We start from the raw sequence: 13,916 nt of genomic DNA on the forward strand, positions 1-13,916 counted from the left end.
CAGGAATCCCTCAGGTGTGGCTTCTTCTTGCACAGCCCAGAAGCTGCTGATGGGACTGTAGTCCACTTTCTCTTCATCTCAGAGACCAGCTCACTAGCCTTTTTATCCTTGATATTTGATTTGAAGATGCGTTTGACATTTAACCCTAGGAGATGCTCCCTAAAATCAATTATGCATTTACCACCTGGGAGGGAATCACAGAGGAGAGGATTCTGGGTAGAAAGTCAGGCTGCCCAGGCTAACTCCCACCTCCCAGGCCAGTTAGTCTTCCCCAGTGGCTGCTCCAGGCTCTCTGAAAGCCTGCCCGCAGCAGCTGCTCCTTTTGCGAGGTGAAGCTTTGGACTCATAAGTTCGACCAGAGGAGGCGGCTGTGGCCCAGGCAGGCCCAGGCTATGTGCTGGGCTGAGACAGGACTCAGAGGAGAAGTGCTGGGGGGCTCTGAGCTGTTTAATTCTTCTCATCCACCTTCTGTTTTAATACAGGGCGAGCTGACTGTGGAGCTTGGAAACCTAGGTTTTTCACTCCCAACTAAATTTATGACTTTGTAAAGGAAAAAGAAAAGAAAACGATAATAGTATAATAGTTAAGAGGATCGACTTTTGGGTTTTAATACTAACTTTGAATGTGACCAGCCATGTGATTCTGGGCAAGTTATGTAACTTCTATAAGCTTCAGTGCCTAAGTTGTAGAATGGGGTGGGGTTGGGGAGCAGGAAGATGCCTATCTCGGGACAGCTAATGTGAAGAATAAATATCATATTTGTAAAGCACGTTGCACAGTGTCTGGCACAGGGGAGTAAATGGAAGCAGGCATTATTATTCTAGGCAACTCGCCATGCACCCCTGGGCCTCTCCTTCATCTGTGAAGTAGGAGCTCGCAGGACTGAGAGCTCACACATTGTATGCCAGAGAGGGAACGTGCAGGCTCTCTATGGTCTTCATCAACCATACGTTGTCTCTGCTTCTGTCCTTTTTCTGTCTTTTTTTCCTCCATCATTTTATTTTTCGAAGTAACAATTTTTCCTAATAGTGAAAATTTATTACATTAATTCTAGAAAATATAAACAGACCTAGAAAAAGAAACATAAAATCCCTGTAATTCTGGAATCCAGAGAACATTTTCGAGCATCATTTTCCAGTATGTATGTACCCTTTTTCTTCACCTTATAATTTCATGTGCAGTTTTCTCAGGGAATTATTGATTATTCTTCAGCATCACCTTAAATAGCCGTGTGACAGTCCAGAGTGTGGGAATCTTGAAAATTAGTCTATAAAATGTATATCATTGGACACTAAATTAATTTTCAGTTTCCTCTTGATACAAATAACACTAGGTTAGGAGGTTATTACTATAATCCAGGAAGCAATGCTCAGGCTTGGGCCAAGTGGAAGCAAGTGAGTGGCAAAATGAGCCATGTCCTCATCCACCATCGTGTTTTCCTTTAGCTGATGTCATGGGGCAGGGGATAGAATGGGTAGGAGAATCCACTTGGTGGAATCCACTTGCAGTTTTGGCTGGCTCTATTTTGGTCCCTCTGACCACTGGTCAACAACCTCTGTAGATAGACAGTAGGAGAAATGGGTGGGGACAGAAACAAAATTGAATGGCTCCCTGCTGACCTGCTATTTTCAGAGAGGTTAACAGTGAGCTTTAGTGGATAAATGTTGGGAATTTCAGTGGACAAAGAAGAAAGATATGATGATAGGTGAAGCTATCAGCAAAGTTTAAAAGGTGACATTTCAAATGGGTTTTTGCAGAAGAGAGTGAATTCGGATTGGTGAGATGACGAGAGAAAGAATCATTCTGATTCCCTTGCTCTGGCCCCCACATGTTCCACTTTCTTGGTCGCCCTTGGTTGTTAATGGCCGTGTCAGAGCTGCAACTTACAGAAACACACAGCCACCCTAGCACAAGCCTGCTGACACCGCGCGTGTGAGTGTGCCCCGGCCCAGGGCTCCTCTGTAGAATCTCTTCCCTGACTCCAGAACTTCTGATTCTGGGGCTGAACACATGTCCTTAGTCAAACCTCCAAATCTCTTCAGCTTTCGGTGTCTTCATCTTTTAAAGGGGATTGTGACACCTCATTGCAGAATTGTTGCGAGGACGAAGTAAAACAGTGCCCACAAATTGCCCATCAGTCCCGGGCACTTAGTTCAGTATCATGCACTCCAAACTCCCATCTGTCTTGTCAGCAATAAGTGACTCAGTTGTTTTTAGCTCTGAAAGGAAGAGGCGACTGAGCACCAATGGCCGGGGAATCATTCCAGAATTCTAGGTCAAGCCCACAGAGGTGGATGCTCCTCTTGACCAGGCTTATCCAGATGTTGCACCAGGAACCAATGACACACCAAACAGCTGGAGTAGGTGGCTAAAGGAGTGGTTCTCGACCGAGGTGCTGTGGCCCTCACCCTGGTGTGCCCAGCACCCTTCACAGGTGAGAAAACCAATTAAGATCACTGGGTAGACGTAATTTTGTTAGAACTAGGTGGTAGAGCCAGGATTTGAATCCTGACCATAGCTCTAGAAACACCCCCAATAACTGCTACACCCTACTGCCTCCCACCACCCAACAGAACATGAGTGTTCCGTAAATATTTAATGAATGAGTGAAGGAGTACAAGAATGACCCCCATCCAGTTCTGGTGTTGAAGAAGGCTTTACCTGGCTGCGCCTGTATTAGCTTGTAATCCAGCCCAGCATGTCAGTGCACCATATCATCCTTCTCATCTCATTTAACCAGACCCAGCCAGGGCATGGGAGTTCCCTGAGGATCAGACCTGGAGGAAGATGTTCTTCAGCAAATAGCTCCTTGGAAGAAGTGAGGCAAACTGCATGAATACCAGAGGAGTGATGAATCCACAAATGCCAGCCAGGTCTCTAGGGTAGGCACCGAGCCTCCTCTGGGGATGCTGAGGCTGGAATTGGGATGTGCTTTTGATTATTCAGCTGCAGCATGAACCTGCTAATTAGGGTTGTGTTTATTCAGTGCTACATAGAGCAGATTTGATGAACTGAGCAGGACAGAAGTGTTTTTGAGGAAATAGCTTTCTCTCTGGCCGAGACTTTCTTCAACTCTTATTTTTGGGCCCTGAGGTCCTTCCTTGTCTGGATCAAAGGAGGCAGAGGGTTTCTGGCAGGGTGCCCAGAGCTAGGCTCTCTTTCACACTCAGGCAGCTCCTGGCCTTAGGGACCACTGGAAGGATATGGCTGCCTCTAACCCTCTTACATGTGATGTGCCTACATGCAAATGTGTGAGATGGGCATTTTGCCACACTATGGCCCAGAGCCCATACTAGCCCATTTTCAAGCAAGCATGGCCCTCTACAGATGAATCCAGAAATGCTGCTGGAATCTAGGAAAGCATAGCGGATTTACCAGTATGGAAGAGAAGAAGCCATGGGATGCCTACTCCAGGGCAAAATCCTCCCAATGACTTAGGGGACCCCCCTGGTTGTCTGCCCCGCCTGTCCGGCCCTTGCCCCATCCTTGCACCTTGCCGTGCTCCAGCCACATGGCCTGCTTTCTGCTCCCATGACAGTTTCTTTCTGCCCCAGGGTCCTTGCAAACACTGTTCCCACCTCTTCTCTCCTTCCTTTCTTCTCCTTTGGGGCCCCCTTCCCCTCTTTACCCTGTCTTTGGAGACTCTAAACACAGGACTCTTGAAGAGAAAATGAGCTCCCCAGCGACATCAAAGACAGTCTGGATTTCAGGAAAGAAGAGCAGGAGAGCCCAGTGGTGTGGCTCCAGGTGCGTCTGGGTACCAGGTGCTCTGCCGACTTCTGTCCTGATCTGACACTCACAGGAGGCAGGGGCAGAGGCCTTGGGAGAGCAGAGGCCAATGCCAGCTGCTACCACAGTTTCATTACTCATCTGCTAACGGTGGCACATGGGTATTCTTTGCCCCCACCCCCACCCCCAGCCCTCATCATGATCCCCGGCAGCACCTTGATGGTGGGGAAAGGAAGGCCAGCCTGGGAATCCCTCCAAGTAGCCTATGCACCTGCCCAGCTGGTTCATTTGGGTCCTGCAAGGCTGAGTCTGGGTCCTATAACCTTTTAGAGGTGAGGCAAGGAGGGGTAGTGGGCCCCACAGACTCCGAGCTGAACCCCACTTCTCCCATGTCCCAAAGAAGTCCTCAGCTTAGATCATTCATGTTGGGTAGTCAGTGGTTACCACCGGGCTCAGAAGAGTGGCAGGGTCACATGTGGCTGCTGGCTGACCCTCTGACAGAAGGATGTGAGGGCTGAAGGTAGAGTCAAGGCTTCCTTCTGGAGATCAGAGACCCAGAACTCAGTCCCCATGTCATGGGCAGCTGTGGAGAGGGGGCAGGTAGCCAGAGGAGTGAGGAGCAGGGCTGTGAGGAGCAGGGGCTCTGGAGCCTGACATGCAGGGGCCGGCTGATCTGATGGCAGGTCGTTTAGTCTCAGAGTCTCACTTTCCTCACCTGTAACGTGGGAGAGTAACACTCGCCTCTCTGGGCTGTGGGGAAAATGAAATTAGGTAATGTACCTAAGCGCTTGGCAATAAAGGATCACTCCCAGGGAGAGAGAAGGTTCTTACATCCTGCCCAGCACACAATTCCATTCTTGACATCTTGCATGTTAGTGGGGCTATTTGGGGATCCCCAAAGCTTATCTGCAGCTCTGTGATGATAATCATTAATCAGAGCTGGCATCAGTGAGCACTTTTTGAAGACCAGGGCTTAAATATCATATTTCTGATCTTTACAACCCTGCAAGTAGGTCCTCCAAGATCCATTTTCTGGATCTTGCCCAACAGCACTCAGGAGGATGCAAACCCAGGACTGCCCCTCTACCTAGCTTGGGACCAGGGATCAGCTGGATCTTTCCTTTCTCTTTGGCCACTATCATTTGGTCCTTTTCTGAATTGCTCTAGCTGACTGTTATCTCTCCTGCCCCCTGCTCTGAGAGGCAGAATGCAGGAGGAGTTAAAACTGAGGTTTTGGAGTTCAGACAGGTGGGGGGTTGGATCCAGCCCAGCTGCCTGCTAGATGTGCGACTTGAACAAGTCATTTACCCTCTTTGGGCCACACGTTCCTGTTTGTAAAGTGAAGATAAGGTCTGCTTCACAGAGAGGTCGTGAAGGGTAGAAGAACTCAAGGGTGTGCTAGTGCCTGGGACTTGCCAGCTTCCTGCTCAGTATGGAAGTCTCCACAGAACCTTCTTCTGTGGACCAGCAAGAGCGCGCAGGGCAGGCTGGACAAGAAGCCACAGCGGGCCTCTCACAAAGGCCTTCCCTCCCTCATCCATCTCCACACCCATTGCTGGAGGAGGGGACCTACCGCCCCATCCTTTTTAATAAAGAGGGGAGTGGTCCAGAGAGTACCTGTTTCTATGGTTACAGGAGTGTGCCTCCTGAGGCTTCTGATTTGGTGATTAATGGCTGAGGGGATATTGCCTCACATCTTCAAGAGGCTCATAGAGTCTGCAGTAAGGGGCCACCAGTAGTGACTCCTTTTTCTTCCCTTCCTCATCAGCTAGTGGTATCAGAACCCATCCCGGCTCTAGCAGGAGCCCACGACGCCCTTCTCAGGCTCATTAGGCTGTGTGCGCAGTCTTCAGTCACTCTGAACCCCTCATCACCACGTGGCCAGCATTTGCAGGCCTTGAAAGGGCCTGTCTTCACTGTGATGCAATTCTCCTGTGTAGAATAGAATCATGAAACTTCTGAAGAAGGGAGTTGCCGTATTATTCTGAAGGAAAGAAGAAAATGCTGTCTAAGCTGTCATTCCACGTCTGTGCTTAAAACCTTTCCCTGTAGTTCCCCAATGTCAACAAGATCAAGACCTCACACCTGAGCTGGCACTCAAAGTTCTCCACGTACTGACCCCAACCCTCCTTTGGGGTCTTACAAATAGTTACTATTATTATTATTGAGAATAATGATTAAAATAATTATCCATGTTTGAGGACTCATAAGACATGAGGCAATGTCCTAAGCACTGAATTCTAATGACAACCTCAGGAAGTAGATGTTAGGTTCATTTTCCAATGAGGAAACTGAGGCCAAGAGAGAGCAAGACAGCTGTCCATGGGCTGTTGGACTCTGAAGCCCAAGCCTGGGTCACTTTGTGAGACCATCACCCATACACCCAAGCCGTGCAAACTCTCTTCTCTTGACCAGTCTCCTATGTGCCTGCGACACATCCCCTCTGCCCTCTCCATGGTCGGTCTGGCTGTTCTTTCTGCCAGGAAGGATTTGTGAAGCAGTGTGGCTAATTGATGGGCACAGGCTCTGAAGTCAGGCACACCGGGGTCAGAATCCCCAGCTGTACCACTTCCCAGCTGCCAAACTATTTTAAGCTCCCTGGGCCTCAGTTTCCTTACCTCAAAAATGGGAGGATGGCATGGCCTTATTGGTTTGATGAGTCAGTATACATGAAGCATCCGGCTGGTAATGCTGGCTCATTTGTCCAGTTCTGCCTGAAACTGGAGGCCCAGCTCTAGCTTCCTCTACATCAAGACCTTCTCTGACTAAACCAGTCTGTTGACAGTTCTTCTTCCAAACCACTCTGTACCACTACTTAGATCACTTGTTCCTCATATCCCTTGAAGGCAGAACCCACATTGACCTGGTCCCATCCCTTGCACAGTATAAGAGTTTCATCAAGGTTTGCCGAGTAACTGCTCTTCAGACCCTGCACCATCTGCACCCCATCACCCTCTCCAGCATCCTCACACTATACCCCCAGCGTCTTCACCTTCATGCTCCCATCATACGCCCATGCCTTATCATATCTAACTTCCTGTGCTTCCTCAGACTTCAGTGGTCTCTCTCACCTCCTAGTCCCTCTGTCCGTAATGCCCTCCTCCATTCTTCCTTTGGGCAACTTCTGCTCCATTTTAAAGACTTGGTTCAGGCATTCTTTCCGCCTCTAGGAAGCCTTTCTCCAGGCTGGCTAGATTACCCCTTCTCTATGTTCCTCCAGCCCCTAGGCTGACCTCTCTCCTAGCACTTGTCACAATGTATGTCCTGTATTTGTCCAGCTGTCTATCTCTGCTGCTAGGCTATGATCCCCTGGGGGCAGGAACTGTCATTTCTGGAGCCATGGCATTTGACGCAGTGTCCACCATAAAGCCAGTGGTTGTTATGGGGATAGATGGGCGAATGGATGAATGAGTGTTGGCTGAAAAATTCTCAACACTTGCTATTTGAAGAATCTGCCCAAGGGATTATGTAATGTCTGTGCCCATGATGTGACTCGGCCACCTTTACTGTTGGGAAGATGCCGGGCTGTTAGGGGACAGGACCCAGTACTGAGGAACTATGTCTAAATCTGCATGTGTATTTTGTGCCTCCAATTCCAACCTTGTTTATTAGCACAGCAATTAACAGCAGTGCCTAATGACAGATGGTCCGGCTGCATGCCTGAACCCCTGACTCCGCGGCGGGCTTGGAGTAGGGCAGTCGGGTCTGGAGAGGTTGATGTTTTCATTGATCTAGCAAATCCAAGCTTCCAGGGCTGTGGGACTGTGGAGACACTGAGCTGACATCGGCACAGGCACTGCTGGGGGCCGGGCCTAACAGAGCCAGGCCTTGGAAATGGCACTTGGAAAGGTTAGAGAAGGTGTCCTGCTTCCATTCTAATTCTGAGATTTTGTTTTTTTAAGATATGAACTTTATATTGAGAAGCTCTAGCACACTGCTCCCAAATTTCCTTAAGCCACATAAGCTCTAGGAATTTCTCTAGGAGATAGTGTTTCTTTCCTATTACTTTCTTATCAGCTTCTGGACTTTCTACAATTATTATTTAGAATCGTGATGAACGGGCTCCTGGGCCTTAGCTAACAGACACTTAGAGTTTAGTATTTAGTAAATATATATATATATATTTAAAATTTATTATTATTATTTATGCCTATAGCACCTGGTCTTCCTAGGTGGTCTCCCATCCAAGTAGTAACCAGGCCCGACCCTGTTTAGCTTCCAAGATCAGACATTGGGCCTGTTCAGGGTGGCATGGTTGTTGACCATGGATTGTGGCTCCACTGGGGTACAAACCCAGGACCTTCTGCATGTAAAGCAGACGTGCTATCTGCTACACTATGGAACCACGTCTTTTTAAAAATATATATGTTATTTATTTATTTATTTATTTATTTTTAGGCAAGGCAACCCTTGGTTGACCTCGTAGATTACAAGGACCTTGTCAGTTTACAATCCCTTATTTTTTTAATTTATTTTTTATGCCTATAGCACCTGGTCTTCCTAGACGGTCTCCCATCCAATTAGTAACCATCCCCAACCCTGCTTAGCTTCCGACATCGGACAGGATCGGGCTTGTTCAGGATAGCACGACCATAGACAACATAATTATATTTGAGTGAGTTTGGAGAGAGAATTTTTTTTCTTCCTGTTAATCCCTGGTTTGAATTGGCTCATAATTTATTACCCGGTGAATGATATTCATTTCTTCATAAACAAAAACAAAAACAAAAACAAAAACTCCATCACATTGGCACTCAAATGGCTGTCTGGTCATAAATTCAAGCCCGAATATAGCATCTGAAACCAGAGTGGATTTCACAGAGCTAGAGCCCATCAGAGGTAGAAAGGATCTTCTTGTCCAATCTCACCATTGACGGATGGCACAACTGGGCCCAGAGAGGTGTGTCGATTTGCCTGAGGACACACCGCAAGCTAGTGGCTGAGTGGGAACCTCTTCCCTACCTCATATTTCAGATCATTAGAAACCTTCAGGCTTTGCCAGGTGCCAACTCCAAACCACTCTAGTGGAAATTCTCTAAGTGGTGTAGGATATGCTTCCTTCACGGCCTGTCAAACTCAGTGTGAGTGAAACAGAAGAGAAGGTACAGGGCTAGGAAGCGAGACCTGTGGTCTGTTGTTAGTCATGCAGAAACCACAAATCTTGTTTTGAGAGGTGTTGACAAGGAGCCACACTGAAGAAGAATGTCAGCTGAGGCTGAGAAGTCCCATGATAGGAGACCTTTGCGATGCGGGCACTTCTCTTGGGTGGGGGGGCGGTGGGAAGAGCTGGGGGAATAGCCTATTGCCAGTGAAGTGCGGCACCATGGAATAGCCTACCCCCATCCTTTATTTTCTTAGCCAGCAGACAGGCCCCCTAGAGATAACCTTCTTGTACTCTCTTGATGCTAAGAGGTCTCACCTTTCTCCCTCATTATTATGTAACCCCAGGTATTTATCTGATGACCTGCTGAAGTTGCTGTGAGGAGGAACTTGGTCCAGAAAAACCAGTTTTCAAGCTTATAGGCAGCTGATTACCAGGGAGATAGACAGAATATCCTGGGATGACAGTCTTAGAGTTAATGGTGACCCAATAACTGGCCCCACCTCTCCTGGTAATGCCCCCCACCTCCCTGTCCGAGGATGGCAAGGTTTGGTAGGCACTGTAAAACGCTGCCCTGGAAGAAGTGTTTATTCTCTCTCAGTGTCACGCAGAGTGTCCCTGGCCTCACTCCCATGTTGTCACTGGGGAAAACCTGTGCTTTTGTCTTTTTTTTTTTTTTTAATTGTCCCAGGGCCCTACAGCTGAAGGAGGATTCAGGCATATGTTCCCCTCTTAAGATACCAAAACAGGATCAAAATTTGTCTAGTGTCAGGGACATTTTTCCTTTCCTTCTTTCAATACGGTTTTATTGAAATATAAAGATAACAAGGAGAAATTTCAATGGGAATAATATTTCTCATATAACCCCATTACCTTATCATAATGATTTCCTTTCCAGTTTTTGCATGAGCATATATTTTATGCATAACTTTAACCTTAGTATAAATGTAACTTATTTTGTATTTTTAAAATGCAGAACGTTCATTTAACATGCTCTATCAGGGCTCAGAATATGCCTTTGTTGCTTTGTGTCACAGAGACTTGAAAACCAGTGGTTTAAACAAAGCAGAAGTTTATTCTTTGTTCACACGAGAGTCCAGAAATAAATTTCTACCTCTACAACTACTGTTATTACTATTATTACTATTACATACCACTCTGAGTACTACCACAAGCACTACTACTGGTACTAGCTAACATTCATCGAGTATTACAGTGTGCCAGGTAATATGCTCCGTGCTTCAAATGTAATCAGCCTTTCTCATCCAGACATTATCCTTAGGAATGGATTATTGTACCCATTTTACAGATGAGGAAAATTCATTCTCCCAAGGTCCGTTAGCCAACATGTGGCAGAGCCAGGTATGATTTCAGATGCCCTTTCTCAAATCATATTGCAATATGGTCACCAAGACTGGAAGGTCCAGAGATGGAGTCCAGGCCAGAGACACCTGGCCAAATAGTCCAGCCTGGGTAAAGATGTTCCTCCAGCCTGGAAACAAGCAAGGAGATGCCCAGGATACTTGGGGAGGACTTGAGGCTGGCTTTGCCGACTGATTTAAAGGACCAAGGGAAAGCGGGCATATTCATCAGGATTCCTGATTACAGGAAACAGAAAGCACTTCTGCTGCAGTAAGGAAACAAATTCACTGACAGGATTTTGCGGTAGCTTGTGGGGCCTTGCTGAGAAGGCTGGAGACCAAGGCTAAGGGACCAGCAGGCAGGAGGGAAGCCAGGGGGTGGCCAGGACCCAGCCAGGTGCCTGCCAAAGCTGAGCCACAGAGCCAGTCTGCTGAGGATGCCACAACTGCTCCGACCTCATCAGCTTGCATGGCTGCCTCCACTGACATCCTGGCCACAGACACTGTCACAGCTGCCACAGCCACCCGTGGACACTTGACACGGCTTCTGCCACCTCCTCCATGACAGCAGGATGCTCCTCCTGGTTTCTGATTCCTGGATATTTTAATCAAACGCAACTCTTGGGATGAACAGAGCAACTCTATTTTTGTCTCTCACTGAAATTTTTCTTCTGCCCCCAGGTGAAAACTCAAAGAGGTCCCATGACTTTTCTGCTCTCTGTTAGTAATATCTTATGTCACTTGAAGTCACAGAACGGTCCCAGTTCTATAATTAGAATACCCAGTCCTGCGTATTAACTCTAACTCTGCGTTTGATTTAGAGATAAGTCTTCTCACTTCTTTCAAGGCCGGCTTCAGGGCCAGCCTTGTCTTGGGGAGCAGGTAGGATCAGGCTCTTTTCTCTTTCCCTGTTCTTCCTTCACTCTCGGTTTACTGACTGTAAGCTCCAGGATTGGGCAAGGAGAAGGCGAAGGGGAAAGTAGGAAAGATTTTACAAACCTGGGGTGCTGTAACAGCCCGTTCTGTACTCTCGAGTTGTACGCTTGAGCTGACTCTGCAGCAGAGCTCTTTCACACCTTCCCAGAGGCCCCGATATCGCTGGGGGCTCTCTCCTGTGGTTCCCTTGGCCTGACTTGATCCCGAGGTCACCACGGGCTTGGCAGCCCCCGAGGAAGCCTGAAGCTTTCTTTCAGCTGAGGTCCCATCACTCCGCAGGCCAGCTCTCCCTTCACAGGAAAGCCCATCTGGAAAACACCATGTTTATGCCCACAAGCCCGAGGAATAATCACCAGAAACTCCTTTATTCCAACTTGTCCCCTGTGGCAAGTGTAAGGGAGAGTTGGTTTTTTCTCCATGCAACAGGTCCTCTCTCATTCATTCATTCATTCAATCTCTCCCCCACCCTCTCTCTCTCTCTCTCCTCTGTCTCTGTCTCTGTCTCTCTCTGTCTCTCTGTCTCTCTGTCTCTCTCTCTCTGTCTCTCTCTCTCTCTTTCTCTCTCTCTCTCTCTCAGTCCAGCTAACTCCTTGCCTTCATCTTCTGCAGGCCTGTTTCAGGCACCAGGTCAGTGAACCTCCAATACACAGTAGATGCTGAAACCTCTTTATCTGGGCTTGAAATGGTAACCCTGCCACCTTCCAGCCCCCACCAGCTCTCTCCAAACCCAGCACTCTCTTGAATTTATCAGACACTGACCATGAACTTGTACAACTTGATCTCTCACTACACTTTGCAAAGAATACGATATCTTTTTGTCTGTCTTAGGCTCTTGGTTGAATGTACTCTTACTCTGCTCCTGATTCTCTGTCTGGGGTGGTACCTTCTGAGTTGGGGAGCCCGACTTCCACCAGAACTCCTGTGGCCGGGCATTCTACAGGCTCCCCTGAGTCTCCCCCAGGGGGTTGAGGATGCTGAGCAGCCAAATCACAAGGAGATAACCTCCCTCCTTCCCCTTAGTTCCAAGGATGGGGGAATTTTTCTCTTAGCAGGTGATGGAGGCATGGGAAGAGGGAGCTCTCCAGGAGCTTCGTTAAAGCACCCCGCATTCACTCACCGCTCTGCGATTTGGTGGCAGGCCCGAAGGAGTAATAATTTTTGCATCGAAGAAATATAACAACTCTTCCCCCCACATCAACTACACCATTCTAATCTTGGAGAGGGCCGCGGAGGGGCAAAGGGAACAAGAAAACAACCGTAGCAAAAAAAAGGAAGTGGTTTTCGAGGAGGACCCTTTGCATTGGTCTGCTGGAAGTCAGCCCCACTGGGCTTGGGGCGGCTGGTCTTTTCAAGACTCCCTGTCTTTGCATTCCTCCTCTTCAGCAATTTGCAACGATAATGAGTATTTTGCAGTTTAGGGTCAGTGCTGATTGAGCAGTGCATAGGACCATGTCTTTTTTTCATCTTCTTCTGAGACTGCAGATGACTGTGCTTCTCATACTCACTGTCTGACTTACAGACACCTGAAGCCCATCATCTCACCCCAGAGCAGGGGTGAATCTGGCAGGTGCACAGAGGCTCTCTGGAGGAATTTGCCGTCTCCCTCCAGAATGGACCCTGTTTCCTTTAACCCTGAGGTTGTCAAATAGAAAACAGTGGGTCCAAGGTCCTAGGAAATCACAAACCAATAACATTTTTTTTTTTAAGAATGAGAAGAATCTTATTTTGCCAAGTGAGAACATTGAAGAAAAAGAAACCTAAAAAATGAACATCTCCTAGCATCATCATTTCATGAAAGAAAGGACATTTTTAGTGCACGCGCGCGCGCGCGCACACACACACACACACACACTCACACCTCAAAAAGGAAGGAAACTAATCTCAGAAAAAATGACAACCCTTTAAACTAAATGCATATTTTTGTATGAAAGCTCCCAACATTGTTCTTACATTTCTCATTTTGTTGGTGCCCTATGAAAACTTCACTGGTTGCCCATTCCTTGGATTGGAGTTTGGAAAAGGGGGAGTTAAAGTTACTGAATTAGTCACAAGGGTAAGAAGCATTCACATACACAAACAGCTATATCTCACTGCATTTACTGATGTCAGTGTTTAATACACATGCGTAGATTGCCTAGTTCCAGTGGGCACTAGGTTTGTGAGTGGTATACACTACTCCCTGACTCAAGGGAGTATACTTGAATGAAGGATATGGAAATATCACCTCCTCAGAGAGGCCCTCCTAGACCACCCCATCTAAAGTGGCAGCTGAGGCTCCTCGCCCCCCGTCCATCCCCAGAATTCTTGTCCTTTTTCTTCGGAACCCTCACCTTAACAGAAATTCCCTTGTTCACATCTTTGCATCCTCCTATGTGGCCCATCTCCCCACTCTAAGAACATATGCCTCAGGGGTACAGGAGCCTTATCTGCCTTATTCACCACTGGAGCTCCTGCACAAAGGTACAGGGGGCCCCCAGGCAGTTGGGTGAGATCCTGAGGGGCAGAGGGGAGCGGGATGCAATACCCCATTGTCCTGGGCCTCTCACACTGTATGTCACCTCTTCAAATCACTCAGTGATCAGGTGAGGATGTCAGAGGCATCCTGCTATGAATGAGTGCTCTGTCTTCTGAATTAATGGAGTTCCAGTCAGGAAAATCATTTAGAGTGGAACAACAGTGTTTCTTTGGAGAAGGAAAAAAAAATCTGCTTTCTACCGTGTGGCTCCTTTACTGAAAGTGTGGAGGTTGCTGGCAGGTCATGTAGACTATTTAAAATGGAAAACTGGAAG

This window comes from Pteropus medius, unplaced genomic scaffold (genome assembly GCF_902729225.1).
Source record: "Pteropus medius unplaced genomic scaffold, Ma_sr-lr_union100, whole genome shotgun sequence".
In the NCBI taxonomy this organism is placed as follows: Eukaryota; Metazoa; Chordata; class Mammalia; order Chiroptera; family Pteropodidae; genus Pteropus; species Pteropus medius.